Source organism: Candoia aspera, chromosome 1 (assembly GCF_035149785.1).
Source record: "Candoia aspera isolate rCanAsp1 chromosome 1, rCanAsp1.hap2, whole genome shotgun sequence".
NCBI classification, from domain to species: Eukaryota; Metazoa; Chordata; class Lepidosauria; order Squamata; family Boidae; genus Candoia; species Candoia aspera.
This window is the reverse complement of record NC_086153.1, coordinates 68,254,575-68,279,879: the sequence shown is the minus strand read 5'-3', so window position 1 is coordinate 68,279,879 and position 25,305 is coordinate 68,254,575. Positions and strand designations below refer to the sequence as shown.

The following is a 25,305-nucleotide window of genomic DNA, read 5'->3' as shown; positions in this document are numbered from 1 at the left end:
TATCACACTGATCATACTCTTTGCTTCCCTGGCACTTGGCTAGCAAGACCCATCTTACCTTTGCTGTATTCAGATGTCTAGTTCATAAGTGCCCACCTCGATTCAACGGTCAAAATGATCTTAATCCCAGATGCCAAAATTCAGCTGTCATCAACTACACCTCTAGTTGTTGGTCACCATTTTGAGATTATGGTTGTCAGTGCAGCATTTATTCTGCTGTATAGCAGTTATTGTGTTCTCATGGGTAACCAGGCTTCAGTTGTGGCCTTTTCAGCATTAGATTCTGACAGTCTTTCAACATAGGGTGGATTCCCTTGCATTACAACTCTGTGTTGCCACTGAAGTACGTTGCTCTCTTCATTGGTGTGCAGTGGATATACAGGATAGCCTCACTCAGTGATACAGTTTCTTGCTGCTTTTTCCCTCTCAAACTACCAATGCATTATATGGCTAGGAAGCTCACTAGTGATAGAAGATTTTACATACATAGAACTTAAATACGAATATATTTCATTTTCATGTATTTAATATGTAGTATTCATATGTTAGAAACATTTGCACTTGCATTATGGCCCTGAAACCATGTTGTATCTCCTAGAAGAGTTCTGTTTACTTTCTTCCAGTTCCTTTCCCAGAGGCCTACAGGCCTTGATAGATAGCTGTGTGCATAGAAACAAGATAAGGTGTACATTCCAAGGATAGCTTCTCCAGAGGAAAGGCATTGTTTAATAATGGTTAAGGTGCCCTAGCAAGGATGGAAGGAAGTCTCTTATATGGAATATTAAGATAGAAGGAAGGAAGAAAATTCCTAATATGGACTTAGGTTAAGGTGGAGTATGGGTAACTGAGTAACAGGTGGTATTCTGAAGGAGGAGTTGAATGGAATGTATATAATGTGCTTTAAGAAGGGGGTCCTGCGCAGCTGCCCACCTAACAGCTTGATGTCATTGCTTTTGCTCTTGGGTGAAGAATAAAGAACTTAATATCATGCAACTGCCTGTGTCTTTGGTCCTGGCTCAGAAACGAACCTGGTAAGGAAATATAAAAAAGTCTAACACTAGGACCATCTTACCAGTTTCGGCTACTGGATGGTCACCAAATCCTATTTTACTTGTCTAGAACATCACACCACTCTGAATACCTTCAGAACTTTTGAGACTAGAGAGAGAGAGAGAGATTTGTGTGTGTGTGTGTGTGTGTGTAATTTAGCTGTTACTGGTGGCCATAACAGTTTAGGCCAACAGCTCTCAAACTTTGCGGTGCTTCAGCACACACACACACCTTATACAGTAGATGCATGCAATTTCTCCATTAATACAATGAATGATTTCATTGGTGTTACAGTTGAGCAGGAAATAAACATACTGCTTACTTTGCATAATTACATGTAAAGCTGTGTATCGCAGGGAATCTCATACTTTGCAGTACAGCAACTCACACCCCACCTCCCAGTTGCTGGTGTGGGGAAAATGAGCAGCAAAACTCAGGGCGCTTCCACTTTGTCTGCACAAGCCTGATCCATTTTGCTGCTGTTGTTGTTTTAAGGTAACTTTCTTCGAAGTGACTCATGATCCCTTAGATCTCAACCCACAGTTTGAGACCCCATGCTTTAGACTAGTGAAAAGCATGCTTTCTCATGTGAACTTAAGCACATCTGTAGGCAAGAAGAAGAGTAATTTGGAGTAAAAGTAATTCAGCTTTTCCTGATTGCTGGGCTACAGGCTTTAAAAGTAATAAGCTGTCACACAAAGATGTTTTCCCCCAGATACCAAATATTTTACCGAGTAACCTCTGCAAGTTCCTGGAGAGTCAATCTATTCATCTTCATTACAGTACCAAACCAAATATTTTGTAAAACAGTCGTTCATTTTTTTTAAGATACCATTCCATTTGAAATTGCAATTACTATTAAAATAAGTGCTCTCACACAGGAAATGGGAGGTGTGTGTGTCATTGCTGTAAGGCTGTTGCATCTTAATAGGGGATAATGTAACCAAGAAGGACCTGCTCCTTCAGATTAAGGGAATCTCACCCATTTTCATGACTCACCCAGTCATATAATTATGAAATCTTTTTGAAAGTTCTTGAATATGCATGAGATAATCATGAATATTTGATCTTAATTTTGCTTGAGGAAGTAACTCTGATATTCAAGTTGTAATGAACTGCAGCGGGGAGCATCAGGCAGAATTTATTAAAGTCTCCTAAAGAATGACAGTAGAAGAAGTGGTGGGGCTGCATTGTCTTCTCTAATATTTATGTTATGATTGATACACAATCCTGTTGGATTTTCACTCTTGTATATATTTCTATGAAGTATATTAAGATGTTCACTATATTGTTATCAGCTGCAGGAACCAATCATGTAAATTTGGGGCCACCAAGAGCGTTTTGTTAGTCCCACATTTATGTGAACTGGTGTGGGGAACCTCATTAGAAGATGATACTATATCACACTAAATTTGTTTAACACAAAATAATAGAATATGTCCGGAAGTAGAAAATATGGTGTTTAGATGCTAGACAAATGTAATACCTATTATCAGCACAATATACCTAAAGCCTATTATTCATGAAACAGTAATTGCAACATTGACTAAGCCATTGCCAATGTAGTCAGATAGGCAAGTAGAACCTATTTGCCATTAACTAAGTTCTCTTTGCTCTTTTACATTTCTGTAAAATCAGTCACAGGACTATGAATAACTTTCTTAAATAACAAGTGTTGGCAGAGAAGGTATTAGCAATCAAACATTCCCTATTTGCATTTCCTGTGTCATGTTGGAGAAAACTAGGATTACTGGCTGCTGTCAAAGAAATGAATGAGTTTCCTTTTTGGATGATGATACTACAAGAAGTATGAATGAAAAATGGACAATTAATGCCATCTCTGCATCTATCTATCATCTGTCTGTCTGTCTATCCAAATATCTATCTCACTTGAACATTGAACATTCTATTTCATTGTTATCTGAAGCTGATTTGAGTAGTTAACATGCACTTGGAATTATGTAATTTGTTTTAGCAGTTTATGTAAACATTTTCTCCTATCAGAGTTGTGATCTTACAATTCTTAAAAGGGGAAAAATATTTTTAGATATCAATCTATAAATACTTTTCCTTGACCACTGGAAGAGAACATTGTTTAGCAGATGTATCATTCAGTAGGTATCTCTTCATAACCTTCAAACCAGAAATTCTAAAAAATAACAGCTCCTCCATTATGGTCAAGCCGTGTGAAGTTGGCAAGTTCAGGAAACAAGAACCATTTGGATTTCTGGAAGATCTTTATTGCTTTATTGAATCTTGAAACCTGCCGAAGTAATTCTCCTACACAACATATACCTAATGTAATTAAGGCAGAGTTACTCTGAGTCTCTTTCTCACATTCTCCCCTCCTTCAGCTCCATCATTTCTTCTGTAATGGCCCTGGTTGCTCCCCTAAATGTCTCACTGCCTCCTCCATGATCCCAAGGTCTGTTAGGCATTCCATCACAATCCTAGCTGCTCATATTCTGTCCTAACAGTCAGAAACCATGCTGAGACGAGGAGTAGGTCTCTAGTGTTTATTACTGCTACATAAAACAGAATCCTAACAAACTGAAGAAGCGTGGGAAAAACCCAGACAGATAAACCCCAAAGGTTAAGGCGGGTCTGATCTGTGTCTCTTTGAATGGCTGCTTAATTCCTCAGTACTACGCATGTGTTTTTCCCCCTGGATAGAGGCCCCTTCCAGCTCACCATCAGTACTCATGACATATTCAGGTGATATCACGTGATAGTTTTCACTTATGTTGACATATGAGGCTTCAGCAAAGGATCGTTACCTTGTCATGGTGCTGGAGCTTGAGCACCTCCATGATGCCATGAGCTAAACCATGAAGGGCCACCCAAGACAGGAAGGTCATGACAGAGGTCAGACTAAATGCGATCCCTGGGGAAGGTAATGGCAACCCACCCCAGTATTCTTGCCATGAAAACTAAATGGATCAGAACAACCAGAGATATGTCGGTATACGATCGGAAGATGAGACCCCCAAGGTCAGAAGATGGTCAAAATGCTACTGGGGAGGAACAGAGGATGAGTTCAGCTAGCCCCAGACGTGATGACACAGCTAGCTCAAAGCTGAAAGGACGACTAGCAGCTAACGGTGCTGGTGGTGAAGGGCAAATCCGATGTTCTAAGGATCAACACACCATTGGAACCTGGAATGTAAGATCTATGAGCCAGGGCAAATTGGATGTGGTTATTGGGGAGATGTCAAGATTAAAGACAGACATTTTGGGCGTCAGTGGACTGAAATGGACTGGAATGGGCCACTTCACATCAGATGACCCCCAGATCTACTACTGTGGACAAGAGGACCACAGAAGAAATGGAGTAGCCTTCATAATTAATAGTAAAGTGGCTAAAGCAGTGCTTGGATACAATCCAAAAAACGCTAGAATGATCTCAATTTGAATTCAGGGCAAGCCATCTAACATCACAGTGATCCAAATATACGCCCCAACCACAGATGCTGAAGAAGCTGAAGTAGAGCAGTTCTGTGAGGATCTGCAGCACCTACTGGACAACATGCCTAAAAGAGACGTTATTTTCATCACAGGAGACTGGAATGCTAAGGTGGGCAGTCAAATGACACCTGGAATTGCAGGTAAGCATGGCCTGGGAGAACAAAACGAAGCAGGACATAGGCTGATAGAATTCTGTCAAGACAACTCACTCTGCATCACAAACACTCTCTTCCAACAACCTAAGAGATGGCTTTATACGTGGACTTCCCCAGATGGACAACACCGAAATCAGATTGACTACATCCTTTGCAGCCAAAGGTGGCAGACATCTATACACTCGATAAAAAACAAGACCTGGAACTGACTGTAGTTCAGATCACGAACTTCTTATTGCACAATTTAGGATCAGACTAAAGAGATTAGGGAAGACCCACAGATCAGCTAGATAGGAGCTCACTAATATCCCTAAGGAATATGCAGTGGAGGTGAAGAATAGATTTAAGGGACTGGACTTAGTAGGTAGGATCCCGGAAGAACTATGGACAGAAGTTTGCAACATTGTTCAGGAGGCAGCAACAAAATACATCCCAAAGAAAGAGAAAAACCAAGAAGGCAAAATGGCTGTCTGCTGAGACACTAGAAGTAGCCCAAGAAAGAAGGAAAGCAAAAGGCAACAGTGATAGGGGGAGTTATGCCCAATTAAATGCAAAATTCCAGAGGTTAGCCAGAAGAGATAAGGAATTATTTTTAAAGAAGCAATGTGTGGAAGTGGAAGAAGACAATAGAATAGGAAGGACAAGAGACCTCTTCCAGAAAATTAGAAACATTGGAGGTAAATTCCAGGCAAAACTGGGTATGATCAAAAACAAAGATGGCAAGGACCTAACAGAAGAAGAAGAGATCAAGAAAAGGTGGCAAGAATATACAGAAGACCTGTATAGGAAGGATAACAATATCGGGGATAGCTTTGACGGTGTGGTCAGTGAGCTAGAGCCAGGCATCCTGAAGAGTGAGGTTGAATGGGCCTTAAGAAGCATTGCGAATAACAAGGCAGCAGGAGACGACGGCATCCCAGCTGAACTGTTCAAAATCTTGCAAGATGATGCTGTCAAGGTAATGCATGCTATATGCCAGCAAATTTGGAAAACACAAGAATGGCCATCAGATTGGAAAAAATCAACTTATATTCCCATACCAAAAAAGGGAAACACTAAAGAATGTTCAAACTATCGAACAGTGGCACTCATTTCACATGCCAGTAAGGTAATGCTCAAGATGCTGCAAGGTAGACTTCAGCAATTCATGGAGCGAGAATTGCCAGATGTACAAGCTGGGTTTAGAAAAGGCAGAGGAACTAGGGACCAAATTGCCAATATCCACTGGATTATGGAAAAAGCCAGGGAGTTTCAGAAAAACATCTATTTCTGTTTTATTGACTATTCTAAAGCCTTTGACTGTGTGGACCATAACAAATTGTGGCAAGTTCTTAGTGGTATGGGGATACCAAGTCATCTTGTCTGCCTCCTGAAGAATCTGTATAACGACCAAGTAGCAACAGTAAGAAAAGACCACGGAACAACGGACTGGTTTAAGATTGGGAAAGGAGTACGGCAGGGCTGTATACTCTCACCCTACCTATTCAACTTGTACGCAGAACACATCATGCGACGTGCTGGGCTTGAGGAATCCAAGGCTGGAGTTAAAATCGCTGGAAGAAACATTAACAATCTCAGATATGCAGATGATACCACTTTGATGGCTGAAAGCGAAGAGGAACTGAGGAGCCTTATGATGAAGGTGAAAGAAGAAAGTGCAAAAGCTGGCTTGCAGCTAAACCTCAAAAAAACCAAGATTATGGCAACCAGCTTGATTGATAACTGGCAAATAGAGGGAGAAAATGTAGAAGCAGTGAAAGACTTTGTATTCCTAGGTGTGAAGATTACTGCAGATGCTGACTGCAGTATCAGGAAATCAGAAGACGCTTAATCCTTGGGAGAAGAGCAATGACCAATCTCGATAAAATAGTTAAGAGCAGAGACATCACACTGACAACAAAGGTCCGCATAGTTAAAGCAATGGTGTTCCCCGTAGTAACATATGGCTGCGAGAGCTGGACCATAAGGAAGGCTGAGAGAAGGAAGATCGATGCTTTTGAACTGTGGTGTTGGAGGAAAATTCTGAGAGTGCCTTGGACTGCAAGAAGATCAAACCAGTCCATCCTCCAGGAAATAAAGCCAGATTGCTCAGTTGAGGGAATGATATTCAAGGCAAAACCGAAATACTTTGGCCACATAATGAGAAGACAGGACACCCTGGAGAAGATGCTGATGCTAGGGAGAGCGGAAGGCAAAAGGAAGAGGGGCCGACCAAGGGCAAGGTGGATGGATGATATTCTAGAGGTGACGGATTCGTCCCTGGGGGACCTGGGGGTGTTGACAACCGACAGGAAGCTCTGGCGTGGGCTGGTCCATGAAGTCATGAAGAGTCGGAAGCGACTAAACGAATCAACAACAACAATCAACAACAGACATATGAGGAAAATATTAGTGTTGTTAGGTGTCATATGTAGAAAAGAAAGCTGATCTCATTACCCCACACAAAAGGATTTTATTATTTATAACATGTGAATTCATATTCTCTTGCCCAATGATTATAATCCTTTCTGTTGCCCAGTAGTTGATTTTTATGCCCTGGGTGAAAGCTATCAGGACAGACAGCTGTTAAAATGTCTCCACGATAATTTGTCAGAGGTTTCCTGGTGCCTAATGTTCACAGGGGTGGGGACACTTCATGTTGGCCTTTTCACTTTTCTACAAGCCCCACATATGTCAGACCAACTTTTCATCTGCCAACTGCTCCTTCCAACTCCTACTGGGCTGCTTTTCCATGATTTAGGAATTTTAGGGAAGGCAGGTTTTAGATTTGCAGGGAGATCTCCAAACTGCAGCTTCCAGCCCTGCTCCTTCAGTTTCTTCACACCGCCAAGAAGTTCAGAAGTCTGTGTTTGAAGATGTCAGTTCCTGTGGGATTGTACCAAATGTTCAACAGTCTTCACCATGTGTGAAATTTAGCATTTTTCCCCTAAAAACTTGCTATTCAATATGTGCTGAAATAATGACAAGCTGCATGACAAGATTAGCCTTTTCCATCTAATATTACTTTTCCTCTGATTGCCTCCTAGTAGGCTATCTGTACCACTGGTATTCAATCACAGGTTGTATTTTAATAATGATTGGTAAAAACATATTAATTATGTTATTTTGGCAAATTTGTGCACAATCACACTAATAACAATCTATAGTGAGTACTAGTGGATCTATTTCAGCTGTTTGAATTCCCCTTGATAATACGTATACATGGATATTAATTAACTGGCTGTTACTTTTCCTCTTTTAAGGCAAAAAGCAGTACAAAATGCCATCTATAATATGCCTCTATAAAGAGGTGCAAGTTCACTGAGATTTTCATTACCTCCTAACAAGAAGAAAACAGTTTCAGATACGAATCTTTAGAAACTATTCATTTAAAAACAAGCTCCTTTGCATTTTATCCTAAAATGTTATTCTTGTTTCTTATTTTTTGCTAAGTGACATGTGATGGTTGAACAAAAGGACTATAAACCTATTCTGCCAGCTAGCTGGATGATCAGTAGAATAGTTTGCTAGCTTTTTTTCCTATTACACGGATGTTAGGAGTAATGATAATATTCATTTAGCGTTGTAAGGCAAACGATTTATAAGATGCATATTTTAATATGAAATGTTTTGAAATCAGTACTTTGTAAAAGTCTAGAATATATGTTTAAATACTTATTTTACAGTGAAAGGTCATGCATTTTTAAACAATCACAGCTTAATGTTGAAATGGAATACAACAGATTTATGAACACAGATGTTTGAAATTAATATGAACTGAACCTAGACTGATAGCCTTCTATCTAAGGAAGTGTCAGGTACAAAAAAACAGACAAAATGAAAGAGGATAAATTCATTCATGGAGGTTTAAGGCTTTTGAATACTCAAAACTAAAACCAGAAATAATTAATTAAACAGTTTTATCAGTTCTATATATTAAAATCAAAACTGGGGTGTTACAAATTATAAACTTGAGTGATCCTGTAGTCTACATAGAAATAGAAACAAAATAAAATAACATGGGCCATTAATTAAAAATAGGTTCCCATATCATGCTAAGCTATAACATGGTTTGTCTACTTTACCATGATGTGTGAATCCTGCTTTGTGGATTAACCTTACCTGTGAACCAGATCACTCAGCACAATCCAGGAATCAAATGTTATTCAAAGGAAGGAGTCTTCATTTTGATAAAATCAGAATATCAAGTATAATTAAAACAGAGCTGAAGTTCTTACTCCACTAATAATATGGAAATGCAATTATTTAATGTAAAAGAAGCATAAAACCAATGTTGCCAAATAAATGCCCACAAGAAAGGAAAAGCCAGTTATGGTTGCCCCCCCCCCTTATTTTTGAAGATAGCATACATAATTTATTAAGTAAGCAAAAAATTACTCTTGTGTTTGTTTACACCATTTTTGTCCTTCAATCACATAAAAAGTGGTTTTATTGTGTCAGGGAAAGTATTTTCATAAATGGATTTTGCAATTTTTGAAAAAGTATACTTTCCGATTCTAAATGCCATGCAACTATGTACAAATTTCTGAGCACACAGTTTCTTTCTGTGATCTCATTACTTTAGTGGCATACACAGCTCCCACTTGAAAAAGAAGTCCTATCATCGCTAATGGCAAACTGAGGAATCCCAACCCTTTTTGTACTTGAACTGTTTGGGCACCCCTGTGATCCTGGCTGCTGAAGGAACGTGTGAGTGCTTGTTTGGGTATGCACTTCAAAACTCTACACATTATACCCATTTCAATGTCTGATTCCTTATTTGGCTAAGGATCCATGTGCTATGACCACTCAGCTGATTAGAGAATTTTAAGGTTCTGGTACCGACATGCAGCCTCAACCAGATTTTCTTAACCCTAGAAGCATTTAAACAGTACAGTTTTTGGCCTAGTTCTATTTCTAAAAACCCTGTGTGAGAATCCAGCCAGCATCTGACTCAGAAAACGAAACTCTTGCTGAGTCAGAGGAGGAAATAGAAACTTAACAGGCTGAAACCGGGAAAGCGAAACCTAGAGATGAGTCAGCAGTGCGAGAACAGTCACGGGCACTGATTGGCCAATATTCGGAGGAAGATTTGAATCCTCCAATCAGTGCACGCCAACAACAGGCAGAAAAGCACACAAAGGAAAAGGCAGCCCAATTGGCTGCAGAAGGGAATAGGCACGCAAAGGATCAGCATAAAAGGCAGACACGCAAGGAGCAAGCTGCCGGAGACAACTGATCCTACAAGCCTGCAGCTTCCACAGAAGAGTCCTTGCCAGCATCGGAGATGGTGTCTGTTACCGAAGAGGGATCAGCGTTCTCCACTGAAGAGGACTTGAATCCTGCTTCTTCTGCTATCAAGGATCTTCGCCTCTTGAACTCAGCAACCTCAGTCTCGCATGCAGCCTCGGATCTCCGCGGTCACTTTGTGTGCGTCCCAGGTGTGTTTCCCACCCCATTTCAAGGTTCCAGCCATGTCCAGAGTCTCCAGTCCAGCCTTGTTGTGCCTCAAGTCCGCAGCCTCACCCCAAGCCTTCGGTGCAGCCTTGCAGTGTTTCTAGCTCGCAGCTGAGTTCCAGATCTTCAATACAGATCCAGGGTGCCCCTGACCTCCAGTCTTGCTGTGGATCTTCAGTCCAGTTTAGCCGCACTTCAGGTACTCGACCTTGTTCAAGAGCTTCGCAACTATCTTCTTGTGCACCAGATCTACAACTTTGTCTAGAATCTGTGGTCCAGTCCTGCTGTGCCTCAAGTTTCTTGCCTAATCCAGAACCTCCAGCCGAGTCCAGCCTTGCTCTGTGTTCCTAGTCCAGAGTGTTCAGCCTAGTCCAGAGCCTCTAGCCGAGTCCAGCCTTGCTCCGAGTTCCTAATCCCGAGTATCCAGTCTAGTCCAGAGTTTCCAGCTGAGTCTAGCCTTGCTCCAAGTTCTTAGTCCAGAGTATTCAGCCTAGTCCAGGGCCTCCAGCCGAGCCGAGCCGAGCCTTGCTTTAAGTTTCAGCCTTGTTCCGAGTCTCCAGTCCCGAGTCTCCAGTCCAGCCCGAGTCGTTGAGTCCAGTCCGGTCCGGTCACTAGAACCCAGACATATCCAGGGGGTTCCACCCAGCCTAGCCCAGCATTCCAGTGCCATCCTAGTTCGAGTGGTGTTCCAGTTTGAGGTCATTTAACTTCAGTTCCCGTAGCGTCTCTTGCTCCATCTTCTCTCAACCTTCCAGCCTCCGTTAGAGAGTCCTGCTCCGCCGCCTTGCTGCCATCTCCTCCTGCAATCTTGCCAGTTTCCTTGTTGCTGCCCAGTTGGTCTTGACTGAAACCAGTTCTTCTTTGATTCTAAGGACTTATTTATTGTAAATAGTTATTTAATAAAGAGTATTTTTGATATTTAATCTGCCTGGCCGCCTCTAACTCTGATCAGGACAGCCTGATTTCTAAGGCTTTTTTATTTTTACCCCACAGTTTGTGGTAAAGAATGTTATTACAGAGCAAGTTACTGTTTCTGCATAAGACTTTGCTATTAGAGTTACTTATGTTAAAGAGGAAAGTGCTAATATCCTTCCTACTGCTATGAAGAGCTTTCTGTTTTTTGTAAAACAGAATTACGTTTTATATATATATATTTATACACACACACACACACATACATACACACACACACATACATATCATGTTATAACTTAACGTATTTGCATGACAAAAATAAGTTCAAGTGATTTGTTCAGAGGAAAAGTTGTTTTCAAAAGAGAGATACAAAGAAAGAGATTAAGAACTTTTTTCTGAGGGCTCAGCTAAAGATTGTAGGCTCACTGTGCTAAAATGACAGCTGAATTCTGCAGATTACAAAATACAGTTAAACTAGAAGAGTCTGTTAAAATGCTAGCACATAATAAGCCCTTTATATTTACTGGCAATTCACATTTTAGGAAGCCGGTGAGAAATATTTAAAAAACCATTAAGAGTCACAAGTGACCCTATAGAATTGCAATAATATAATTGTAATCATTTTTAAAGGATATTAAAAAAGCCCATCCTTATTTTCCTGAACAGATGTTAACATTTATCAAAGTGTGTTGGAAAGTCTTCAAAAGAAACATTTTCAAGAAAATAATAAATAAGAATGTAATAAAGTAATATATCCCATGTATCCTGATTATGTCTCAGTATACTGCATATACTAGTTGGGATGATAGAACAATATCATGTAGCTGTCAAGGTAGGCCCCAGATTAGAGATCCTGGGCTGCACAGAACAGCATAATCATGCTTGGTATAAACTTGGTTTTGGGTCATGCTTGTGGCATACTGCTCCAAATGTGCCAAAACTGGCTAATACTACCCTTATCATTTTCAAGGAAAGTTACATGTGGCATGGATACAATTAAGGCTGGGAAAACGTGCGTCTATAGTATCTTACTGGAAAGCATTATGTATAGATCTTGATTAACCAAAGCCAGGATGGGTGGTGGAGGTCAATATTTATTGATTCCTCTGGTTGTGATCACAGAATATGGAAGAGTGCTACTTGGAATGTAAGAGTGGTAAATGGTAAAGCACCCAAAATTAAAGAAAGAAAAAGAGATGCGTGTTTGTGAATCTAAAAGAATGTAGAGAGTAAAGGGGATGGCTTTGATGGAGAGAGGGAAGACCTGCAGTGTGTATCTCCTTGTTGCCTTGGTAACGGAACTTCCCTGTCTCCATCAAGGGTACCTCTTTACTCTCTACAGAGAAAGTGGGGGAGTATAATAGATTTGAATGAAAGTGGTGTAGTTTTATGAGCTGAAGTTGCAGGTTTCACATGAAGGGAGCTGAAGCTGTAGATTTTATTTATTTATTTATTTATTTATTTAAATTTGTGATGGCCACACATTCCAACAGACTCTGAATGGCTTACAAAATCAAATACATAGCTAAAACAATTAAAAATATAGACAAAACAAGATAGCCTGGACTAAAAACAGCCACAGTAAAACATGACACGGCAGTCCCCCTCCTCTACATTAACTCCAGGCTTGAGAACAAAGCCAAGTTTTAAGGACTTTTCAGAACCCCAGGGGAGTGGGCATCATCCATATCTCAGGGAGAATGCCATTCCAGAGACAGGGGCTTTGACAGAGAAGGCACACTTCCTAGATCCCACAAGATGGCAATATTTAATAGAAGAGACCTGGAACACACCCACTCTGCCAGGTGTGTTCCAGGTGGGCAGAAATAATGGGAGATAGGTGGTCCATCAGATAACCAGGGCCTATGCAGGGCATTAAAGGTAACAACCAGCACCATGAATTGCACCCAGAAGCCAACTGGTACCTAATGCAGCTCATGTAGCAGAGGTAACACATCAGCACAGCAGGAAGTGCCCATTACTGCTCACACGACTGCATTTTGGGCCAGCTGTAGCTTCCAGATAGTCTTCAAGGGCAGCTGTCATGTTCACTGTTTCAATGTGCACTGTACATCGTAACGTTTCACATGCCATGGCGCTGACGTGCGTTTCTGTTTGGGAGGGAGCTGCTGTGAAACCTTGTATCAAGCTCTGTATCTGTGTTCATTACAATGGAATGTGTTTGGGTTATGTGCTCTGTTCAAGGACTTTTCCCGCAGACCATCAGAAGCCGTTAGGAGCACCTGGGATTGTGAACTTGGGAAGATTCTACGGGGGGGGGGGGATTTCATTTGCACCGAGGGTTTTTAGTTTGCATTTGGCACGCTTTTATCATTCTCAGCTTTCTTTGTGATCCTGCATACTATTCTTTAATAAATCAGATATCTTTGAATTCCTGCTCATGAGTCTGAGAGTGTTTTAGAATAGGCAACCATTACAGCAGCTCCATCTAGAGCACACTGCAATAGTCCAATCATCAAGTAACCAGGCCATGAGAGACCATCTGAAATGAAAGGACTAAAATGTGTGATCGAAAGAATGAAATGGTATCATCTAGGTTGTTATGAGTGAGTATGACATTAGAAATCCATAGGTTTGTGTTAGTTGCATGAAAAAAAGTGATAACAGAAGAACCAGATATGAGTTTTGGGCGGAAAATGTGCAACTTTATGAATAAAGCCAATCTGGGAGAAAAAAAGAATTTGGCTAGGTGTAATGAATGGATGGGTGGAAATGAGACCATACCGGAAAAAATGATTCTGCCATGCAGAGACTTAAGAATGAATGAGAATGATGACTATTTGGTCAGTAACTGCTGGAAGAGAATGTACAAGTCCTGTATGAAAAAAAAGTATTAGAAGATAGATTAATAGAATGAATAGAACGAGGATGTGGAAGTTGTTTAGAAGGGAATGAAAATAATTACAGAGTGCCATAAAAGTGTGTGGAGTTAGTGCTAATGGGAAGAATGAAAAAGCATGCTTGGTGAAATAATAACGAGGCTGTAGATGAGCAAAAAGCTGTAAAGGAGAATGATTCTTACAAAAATGAGGATGAGAGAAAGATACTGTGTTTAGAGAGAAGAAGAAACAGTAAGGAATGGTTACAATTAAAGAAGCAAAAACAGTAATTTTTATGGAAATAAAAACTGTTTTGAAGGTGGATAAAAATGGTTAAACAAGGAGCCTCCACTAGAGTGAATATAATTAAAAATGAAAGTGTTTTAATTATTTGGATTAAATTGAAGTGAGGGAATAACGGAAGAATACTTTAGAGATCTGTATAGGAATGATAATGATATGTCAGTCAGGTAATGAAAATGAAACAAATGTTATCGATGTCAGTGTCCAAGAAAAAAATGATGAAAAGGATGTAAAAAAGGAAGAATAGTAAGGGTGCAGGAATGAATATAAGAAAGAAAAGTAAAAGGGTTGAGAAGAAGGGAAGACTAATAAAATTGTGGTTCAGTAGGGCTGATGAAATTCTCAAAAACAGAGTGGGATGGTTAAAGACCAAAAGGCAATGTATGAAGCAGTAAAGGAAGGATGGTTTGCAAGAATAAAAAGATACAGAGAGGTGTAGTTAATAGTGTTGGTGCAATCTACTAAATCGTTAGTTCTCCTCTTGTTTCCTGCCTTTAATTTCTTTGGCTTACTATTTCTTAGCCCCTTTCTGTGCTCTACATTATGTTGCTTAGGGAATAGTGTGATGGGTGTATGTATGTAGGAATGTTATCCTTCAACTAGTTAAGTATGTTATGACAGGCCAGTCTGTTTCCAAAGTTCCAGTCACTGATGCAAGAATGATTACTTTATATTCAAAAATTCCCTTTACCCTTTTTGTTTTAATTAAACCATTTGCTTAACAGTTACTGGACACCGCTGGAATTTTTAAAAAATAGACTTTCCAGCTTCCTTGAGGACATACTAAATGCACCTTATTCTATCTCAAACATTTGTCAGATGTTTCTTTCATTTTACTAAAACAAAAATCAGTTACGAGCTATGTGACTAACAAAAGATATATGGTTGGTTTAATACGACATCACACAGGTATATCACGAACACAGTTCTATATCAAGGTCCCTAAGGGAATTGCATACCAAATCTACCTGAAAGACATAATAGATGGTTAAGAGGAGAACAGAGCTTTCTCTCTTGGAGAGCTGAGTTCAGTGTTTATAGTTTCCTCATTGGCTTGTTTGCTTTGTAATTAATCCCTCGTGTTTAGCAGAAATTTATTAACAGATACGTTTAGATAACACAATTTCTGCTTCTAAATCGTAAAATGACTATTATGTCAAGCAGTTTTCTAATTTTTTTAACGATAAAGTTACACAGGGACAATTATACTGTCAGCCCTTGGAATATCAATGCAGTGTCTTTCCAGAGATCAGATTAACAAAAAACACTGTGATTTTATGACTCTCCGTTTTTATTGCTTTGTCCTGTTCTACTGGTCTGGTGTAGCGAAACGCCAAGCAAAGAAATATAGGGAATGCAGTTTTCTGACAAGTGAGCTGTTGACATTTTATCTGCAGATTGCCATTTTGGGTTCGATCTAGCCTATATAACCACGTGCTTTTTCTTTGTAGATACTGTAGAGTTAATTCATTAATATTTTCCTTTATCGTAAGTTGTGCAGGTAATGTTTCTTCTGCCACATCCAAACATAAATCTATTAAGGATTGTTTTGATATTTTAACTACATGGTATCCAAGTAATATATTATGTCAACAGATGCTTCTGCAATGTTGATTTCACTCACATTTAGTAAAATGACTGTTGTATAGTAGTAGACTGTGCTTAGTTTCCCAAATTCAAATTATTTTTACGTGGAACATCCTGTTTCACATTCAAAACAAACTTTTTAGATCACTTTGGATGGGTTTTGAGTTTGTAACAGCTCTGTTTCAAAATCAAAACACTTGTTTGGGGTTTTGAAATGCATCACAAATAGTGAAGAGAACCCATTAATGCAAAGCAGCTGTTTTAAACTAGAAATAGGGCATTTGGCATTTACAGTGCCTAGAATTCCAAATGTATGGATATGCCTGTAAGCACTAAGCATCCTATTGATGTGACATTTAAAATATTTCTTGTCTTAGTAACTTACATGCCTTTTTATGGCATCCCCAGTTAATCTTCTCTCTTCCTGGAAATAATTATGAAATAATGGATGGCAAACCCCATTCAAATAATCTTAGCTAAAAAGTCTTATTTCCAGCACACTTGGTTGTCACTGTTGTCCCTTCATTCTTCTTCTTTCATTACTTTTGTCTTTTAATTAAAACTGCCTTCTCTTAGTATTTGTCCTACATAAAAAAACATAATTAATGTTCAAAACTAAGCATAATATTGTAAAAACAACCCCCCCCAAAGTTAATGTAAATGTCTGTTCAAATTTTGCATTGGATTACAATTCCCATCATCTGTTGTGGCTTATTAGCTTTGGCTGTAGGTGGTAAAAACACTATCACGCACAATCAGGTGATGCTATTTTAGGAAAGACAGGAATCTAACCTGTCTCATTGTGAAATACTTAGAACTGCGTGTCAAGGATTAGGCAGAGGAGCATTTGGCACTCAAACTACAAAAATGGCACATAACAATTGTCAAATAAACAGAATCCCCTACAGGATCTGAGGAGCATGTGTAGAAACCATTGCATTGCCAATATGTTGCTCTGAATTTTATTATTTTATATTCTTTATTTACACAGAAAGAAGCACAGTCTTCTTTCTCTGTAAATAAAGACGGATGGAACTAAAATGACAAGAAAAGTGTTTATATTTATTCCCTAGATGACATAATTACTCTGACTTACTCTATCCCAATCATTCACTCTATTATACCAGCCTTGAGGGCAAATACTACATTGTCATGGAATAATCGCACACCTACATAGCTAAAAATTTTTGCCAGTGGACTGTTGCCCACCAGAAGATCATGATATGCATTTTGTTATGCATATAGGTTCCCATAATTTGGCACATTACCCATATAAATTATGAAGTTTTATATTCAGTTATTTAATTTTCTTGTCATTTTAGTTTAATCCCTGTCTTTTAGAATCTGTAACATTGGGGTTTTTTTTTATATTCCCCACCACCACAAGTTTGTTTTTTAAATACCTTGACAATTCTGATATTTGATACTTGTTTCATATATTAATGCTGCATTCAAAGGAGTACATCTAAATGTAGGAAAAGCATTGAAAAGATGACTTTTCACCAAGGTGATAAATTTGTGCTCGGTTAAGATGGCTATTTATGCATAGCAACAAGAGAAGTCTAAAAGAGGAAACAGGTTTGCATAAAACTGTAGATCCTAATGTTAGAAGCACAGATGCACCATGATGATTACTATCATTTGAATAGAAATAATTAGAATAGAATGTATACATCATCATGAGGAAAGACTGTTACTAGATGGCAGGCATAAGAGATAGCTATTCGATCTGTGGTCAGGTGCTGTTGAAGGCCAACTTCAAAGCCCTGCTTTCTTTGGGAGATTACCTTGAATTGGGCTTAAATTGCAGAAGCCTTCAAATAGGGCTTGTATGAAATACGATATACAGTATGGCCACCCTTGTTTGGGCTGTAACATTACATTCAAGGGAAAAAAAAAGAGGTAAAACCTTCAGTTTCCAGGTGCAAAAAGAAAAGGAATGCTTTTGTGTGTGCGTGTGTGTGCGTGCACACACACACACACACACACACACAGAGCATTTCTATCTCTTAAAGAATGTCAGGAAGGAAGTTAGTTATATCTCAGCAATTAAAAAAGGATGGAATCCATGAAAACTGTGGGCCATAAAAACAGCATAAAAGCAATAACAAAATGCAGTAATAAATAGATATAACCCCATCCATCAGCAGTCTGAAATGCTTCTAGTCTAGACACAAATTTACTACTTCAATAAGAATTGGATCGAAAAACTGGAATACTTAAATAACACCAGGATAATTGAAACGGATCAGTGGACAGGCACTTCTGTTTCTCTCCAGATTACTAGGGTTATTCGCCATCACTCTTTTTTTCTTGCTATCCTCTCCACTTCCAGTAAAGCAGCTCCAAACCTAGTTGGAATAAAGGAGGGGAAAGTAGTACAGGTGCTTACGTTATTTTATTTAAAATCACTGTATTGCAGTGTTTCTCAACCTTAGCCACTTTAAGATACATGGACTTCAACTCCCAGAATTCCCCAGCCAGCCTACTGTATTGTATCAAGCAGATAGACTTTTAGGAAAGATAAGGCAACTGTTCTGACTGGAAGACGTCTAGTACCCATAATAGTCAGCAGGTACAGTCTGTTCCTCCCTCATGAAAGAGACAAGCCTCCTCCCCTTTACAGAGAAAGAGGGTGAGAAAAACAGAACCGTGATTTGCCTATATTTAGGTTTCTCATTTGAAAGTATGGTATTTGTTGGAAATCTTGTGTTGCTACTTTAACCTTTTTCCTAATGAAGTTCTGAGAGAGTTCTTTCATGGGATTAACTACAGTATGTCCAGTGCAGGCTGAAATCAGAAACCCGACAATAGCTCCACTCTCTCAGAAATGCAAAATGTGCAATAAGAACAGGCAGTTCAAGTTATGGGGAGTAATTGGCTGAATAATAACACCAAGTTAGTATATGGGGAGAGGGGGCCAGGTGATCACAGGGCTGGGGACATTTGACCGTGTACTGACTCTTAGTGGCAGTATTTACTAAAAGGAGATTCTGCCTGTTCAGTTCCAATCAACCAATCAATCAATCAATCTAGAGACTGTAGTTCTAATTCAATCTGATCTCTCACTTGTCTCCCAGTTCCAATACAGATATAGCTACAACATGACAGGAATAAACTTAATATGGTGATTATAATCTCTGTCAGGGATTACAAATAATTCATTAAGCCCTTTCTTTTGGGTAAACATTTATTCCAAATAAAAGACAGAAATTAGATCTACCCCAAGTATGATCCAGGTGGAAATGTTTGGAGCTAAATGAACTAAAGACTGAAATTTGGCTTTAACCAATCCTGATAGGTATGGACTACAGCTGGCATGCAAAGCCTGCTTTGAAGATGTTCCTAAACCATAGCTGACTTCATTTCCAATTGCAGTGCTGCTGGGTCCATTAACTCGATGTCACAGTGGAGCCCTCCCACCAAGCTGAATGTCCACCATCAAAAATTGTTCTGTCATAGAGCATTTTGCCAATACTACATGTCCAGTCACACATACAAAATATACAGGGCACCATTATTATACAGTTCTGTTCCACAGTTGTTTAGATTTGGCACAAGCAGATGCATCTGAGAGCATACACCCCAAGTACTCTATCAGCCTGGAAGATCTGAGTCAATGAACAATAAACTGATAATAAAAGATGTCTGGAGCAACTGTATTGATCACTGGGTTCATCCACAAAATCATTGGTCAATCACTGACAAAGTAAACATCAAAGTCAGAGAATTCTAATAGATTCCTAATCTCTATTTAGGAATAGAGTTACCATATAAGACGATAGTAAGGAAAGAGAATAGTGATATGATATTAAACTGGCCTCTTCAGAATGTTTCTAGTATGTAACTTATCTGTATATTTAAAATACCGTTTTTTGGACTACATCTTCAGGAAACATTTGCCCTATAAGAATTAAGTTAATGTTTTCGTAACTTAGATTATTTTCCATAATGTAATAAAAATGCAGCTTGCTTTATTCTGAAAGAACATTGCTGTTATATTTAGATTATAAATTGTAAAATTAAAAAATCCAATGAACTAAATTATTAGAACATGAAAAGTCACAAAAAGCAGTTATGTGACTGGTGGTGTTTTCTCGTTGATTAAAAAAAATAAAAGAGTTATTTGAGACTGGTGGCATTTCCTTATTCATTTAAAAAAAATAACAGAGCACTCCATTATTAGTATATCTTACAGAAAAGCACAGAATTGGCAGGACTGGGTCTGAATATAAAACACAAATTGTTTGCAAATTGTGTGATTAGCAACATTTCCCTTTGCATGCTTCTCCTTGGAAGCCAGATTTAGATAGGATAAGGAGCCAGCTGACTGTAGCCTCTAGCAAAGTGGAAAGAATCACCAAGATAAAGTTAGAGAAGAATGAGTGAGTTTGGGTGGAGGCGGTGTAGCTGAAAATAAAATCACCTGTTCTTTACGAGGGCAATCCGATTGATTTGTTACATTCCAACAGCCAGGATGGATTTCCGTGTAATGCAAAGAGGGTTTATGAATGAAGCACATCCATCATGTGTAGTCTGTAGAAAGGCCACACTACTTTTCTGATGATGGCTCCATATTCCCTGGAGACCTAAATGTAATCTGTTGTTGCCCTTTTGCTCTGATATTTGATGTTTCACTTCAAGGGAAGGGTGAGCAAATAAAAGGCTTAGTATTGATTTCTGTACTGAAGTTAATAATTTCCATACATGTTATGCTCGGAATGGTGGTTACTGTTATACAGAATTTGATACTGCAGTATTTCTTGATGAACAGAGAATGCACTAAGCCTGTGTGCCAAACTTTTATTTTTGCGCCTCTGGATTCAAAGCTAACTCGGTCAACAGCAAAATGAGTACAGTTGCTTTATTGTCATCTTAACAGACTTTTGTTTACATCACAGACTATCCTGTACTGTGGTGTTGTTGTTGTTTATTTGTTCAGTCGCTTCCGACTCTTCGTGACTTCATGGACCAGCCCACGCCAGAGCTTCCTGTCGGTCGTCAACACTCCCAGCTCCCCCAGGGACGAGTCCGTCACCTCTAGAATATCAGTACTGTGGTAGGACTGACTAATTATACCCTTAGGAAGCTGAGAATAGATTAAATCAGCACAGAGTACTGGACACTTCTGCAAAACGTCCAAACTTTGTAGTAAATGCTTAGCTTAAACATGATGAGAGAAGGACAGTCAGCTGATGAACATATCCATTGGAGCTAGCAATATGGTTTGTTGCAGCAATTTCTTCAGTCTTTCTTTTCAGAAACAAGTACTTAGTTAAGTAATTTTGTAACTTTTCATTATATCCACAAATCTTAATATAGTTGCTAATCTAAACCTTGTACCACATTTGCCTGAAAGGGTAAGTGAAGATGTGTTTTTAGCCAATTATTTTTAATTCTATAAATTGTTTAGTTATTGCATTTATCCAATAAGGAGATTTTTTTTCCTCCAGATGATTTGAGAAATGAAGGTCATCCTACATTCACTGCATATATATACATACCTGCAAATGTATTACTTGCATAAGTTTGAAGTACAGATAGTCCTTGCTCAATTACCACAATTGGGACTGCAATTTTGATCACTGAGCAATGCGGTCATTAAGCGAATCCAACCTGATTTTACGACCATTTTTGCAGCAGTCATTAAGCAAATCACTGCAGTCTTTAAGCAAATTACATGATCATTAAGTGACCCACATGGTTGTTAAGTGAATCGCACAGTTTCCATTTATTTTGCTTGCCAGAAGCTGGCTGGGAAGATCGAAAATGGCGATCATGTGACCACAGGATGCTATGACGGTTGTAAATGCAAATCAACTGCCAAGCACCCGAATCACGATCACGTGACTGCAGGGATGCTGCAATGGTCGTAAGTGTGAGGACTGTTCACAACTCAGGTTTTAGCACCGTCGTAAGTCCAAACTGTAGCTAAACAAATGTTTTTTTAAGCAAGAACAACCTGTAAAAATTTCAGAATTGGTTTTATATGGAGTTGGCAAAGGGAAGTTAGGTATTATATGGAAGTTTTGAGTGTGTTTATAATTTGTCTCTCCTCCTCTCCTTTTTGTACTAGTTTTCAGTGAAGGATAAACAAACAGTATCAAATCCCCCTCCTGTTTCCCTTTATGGTAGTGGATGTGACTTGGATTTATGACCTACTCTTTTATTATATTTAAGTAAACCACTGTCCTGCTTAGAAAATAAAACTTGGTCCTAGCCTGAGAGTACATAGCAATTCCTTCCTCCCCTGTCTCTGCTTAGAATTAAGCTGCAAAGTATTTTAATTGTTGTTGTACTGTAATTTTTTTTATTTTCTTTTTAATTTTGTTTGCCACCCAGTGTCACTGGTTGAGATGGGTGGCCATACAAACTGAATGAATGAATGAATGAATGAATGAGAGCATAAATTGAGCTTGGCTGCAATTTTCTCATGTTGGTAGCACAGGCCTTCATAAAACTTCTTACAGAACATGGTTCCATGTCAGGTGAACTTTCCCCACCTGCATAAGACCCTGCAGTGTGATGATCTCTCATCCATCTTATTTTTTCAGTGGCTTTATATGGACCCCAGTTTCTCATTGAAAAACAAGCATTTTTTTAAAAAAGCAGCAAACTTACCTACTAGGCAAATAAGCAACCAGAAGCAGCCTTAATCAATTGTTATGTTTGTAACTGGCCATTCCCAATCCTTTCTTAATGCGGATGCGGCATCCTGTCTAAGTAGATAGATCCATGGCTCAAGCCAAGCATCTGCCTCTGAGCATCTGTATAAATAAATTTGTTCTTTCTTGCCCCTATCTTGTTCTTCCCTAGTCTCTACCAATAACAGCAGAGATGGAACTGGTTCCTGGCAATGCTTTTTAGAAACAACAAATGAACCAGTGAAACTGTAAAAATCAGATTTATGAAGGAGTACATCCCATTAGATGTAGTTCTTAATAAATACAATTATTTAGCAAGTGTTTTAATGCATGCTGTTTGATTGCTCCTACTTGGTTTCTTCTGCCAGTGGGAGCTGCTAAACAAAACAAAGCTAGAAACTCTATTCATGCATTGCAGTTGTGACAGAATAAGTCAGGGAACCTGGATTGCTTGTAATGCTAAACAAACCACAGAGTTTCCTGATTATTTATTTGCTGTCAAGGACAGAAGAGCTGGTGCGACTGATCATTGTTTACTACCTCATTAAATGCGCTTGAGAGATTATCATTATGTGCAAACTGGCCAACTACGTACTTGAGCGATTAAAACCAACAATTTAAATGGTACCTAAAGGACAAAGAGCAATTCAGAGCAATGTATGCAGCTTTGCTGTAATATATTTCCACAACTTCCCAGGCATTTAATAGACTTCCATATGATATATTTAGAATCAAGGCTACAGATATCCTATAAGATTTTCCATGCAAAAGCATAGAAATACATCCTTGAAATAAAGGCTTAATGTGATGAAGAGACTTTTTAGAAATAAGAAGAATGTTTGTTAGCTACACAAGGATTATGTTAAATAAAAAGGGAAAATTTTAGGCAGCTTTCATTACATTTTTTTTCCAGGAAGTTATTAAATTTAATGAGAGAAGACTATTCCAACTAACACTTCCTACAAGAGTATAATTGTACCCAAGTATCATAAACAACTATAAAAAATGGGATGGTTTCATGAAAGTAGAATAGACTTTGTGAATAAGTTTTTTGATACTTATAATATGGCTTTGTTTATAAGATCAAGTAAGTTGTGGCATTGTTTGAAAACAGATCTTAAAAAATTGAGATTTTTTTTCTCATAGTTGTTCAGACTGATCATCTACCAATTTACAGTATATTTATATTTACATGGCATTCTATTAGTCTGCCAGCTGATATACATACTATACTTACCTACAGTACATTCTCATCATGCTGTTCCTTTTCAGAATAAGCAACATTATGCAAAGGATAGAAAAACAAGAAGTAGTAAGGCAAAATAAGTAAAGGTGGGAGTCAAGAATAGGAAAGGAAAAGGAAAGGAAGTATAGCTTAACCTAATTTATCCCAACACCAGTTACTGTACCTTTCCATATCTTTCTACCCTTGCAAATCATTCCTGCTTCCACTGTGCTCATACACTGTTTCGTACATTGTCTTTTATTATCTACATATAGACTTCTCACTTCTGTCTTTTTGAGAATTTCATCAACTCCAAACATAACTTTATTTTCTCCTTATCCACATTATGTAGTATTTTTATCCTCATTTCTGCAGATATGTACATTTAAACATTTTTATATTGCCATACTTACCATGGCAGAACAGGGCAGCTTTCGCTGCGTAGGGGCCACCACTGTGAAGATGCAGCTCTGGCCTTCCACCCCTTTAATTTCACTTTTAGTGGAGAGTTGGAGCAGCCCTGATAGGATGGACTCACAGGGCATGTTGATTCTGGTGATCTTCCAAGTACACAGATGCCAAGCCATGAAGGTTACACCAGTACTTTGAATTTGGCCTGGAAACCTCTTGGTAAACAGTACTGTAGCCTCAACATAAATGTAGCGCTGCTGAACCTACTTTTTTGTCAGAAGTTAGGCCACTGCATTTTGTTCAGTCCCCATGTAAAGCATGCTGAGGTAATCTAACTTCGAGGTAATGGGATTATGAATTATTGTTGCAATTTTTATACATTTTTTCTCACCCATAGCATCTTTTACTTCAACATTTCACTGAACATCCTTTTTCATACCTCCTATTAACATAACTCCACACACTTCTCTAGCATAGTTCTTTTCTCTTTGTTCCATGCAAATTCCACAACCTGTTTCCTTGTATTCACTTTCACACAGTTGAATGTTATCTTTTAATGTTGTTACATTTAGGACTTGTACTTTTTCTTCCTGCAGTCATACTTTCACTCTATTTTCTTTTTGAAACTTTCCTTTTCTTCCATGTCCATTTCTCCCTCCAAACCTACTTTTGACACTACAGATAGTTCTTGTTTAGCGATGACAGTCTGGACCGGCAACATGATCGTTAAGCAAAGCGGTTGCTAAGTGAAACCATGACTATGCTTATGATCTTACTTCAGCTTTTCTTTGCTTTACAGACCTGTGAAGGTCATAAACGTGAGGACTGGTTGCAAAGTTACTTTTTCATCACCATTGTAACTGCAGACAGTCACTAAACAATCGCTAAACAAGGACTACCTGTACCAAATAAACGTTTCACCCAAATTCAGAACCTCTCATCACTCCTGAGTGCCCTTATTTTCATAAACAATTAAATCAGTCATGCTTTTTTAATTTATTTTTTCCAGGTGTACATATAAACATGCTTTAAAATTATCAGGCTACATTAATTAGCAAAAGAAAAGCATACCTTCATACAACAACACTGAAGTATTAGTATAGGTTCAAAAGTAAGAAACATAATGATAATTTCAAAAAAGGAAATAAGAGAAGGAAAGTCCTGGAAATTATAAACATAACAGTTCTAAAAGGCTTAACCATATTATTTGAAAGTCTTTTTCCTTGATCTTTTGTTTAAAAAAACCACCCAACCCTAATTCAGATGTTAAATGA

The 25,305-nt window shown here is 38.6% G+C and overlaps 1 protein-coding gene across 1 annotated transcript in view; it reads left to right on the top strand.

The window, feature by feature from the left end:
- The window catches only part of KIF26B (kinesin family member 26B), a 333,909-nt gene that overhangs the window by 279,916 nt on the left and 28,688 nt on the right, over window positions 1-25,305 (top strand). The gene's annotated exons all lie outside the window — the stretch shown is intronic.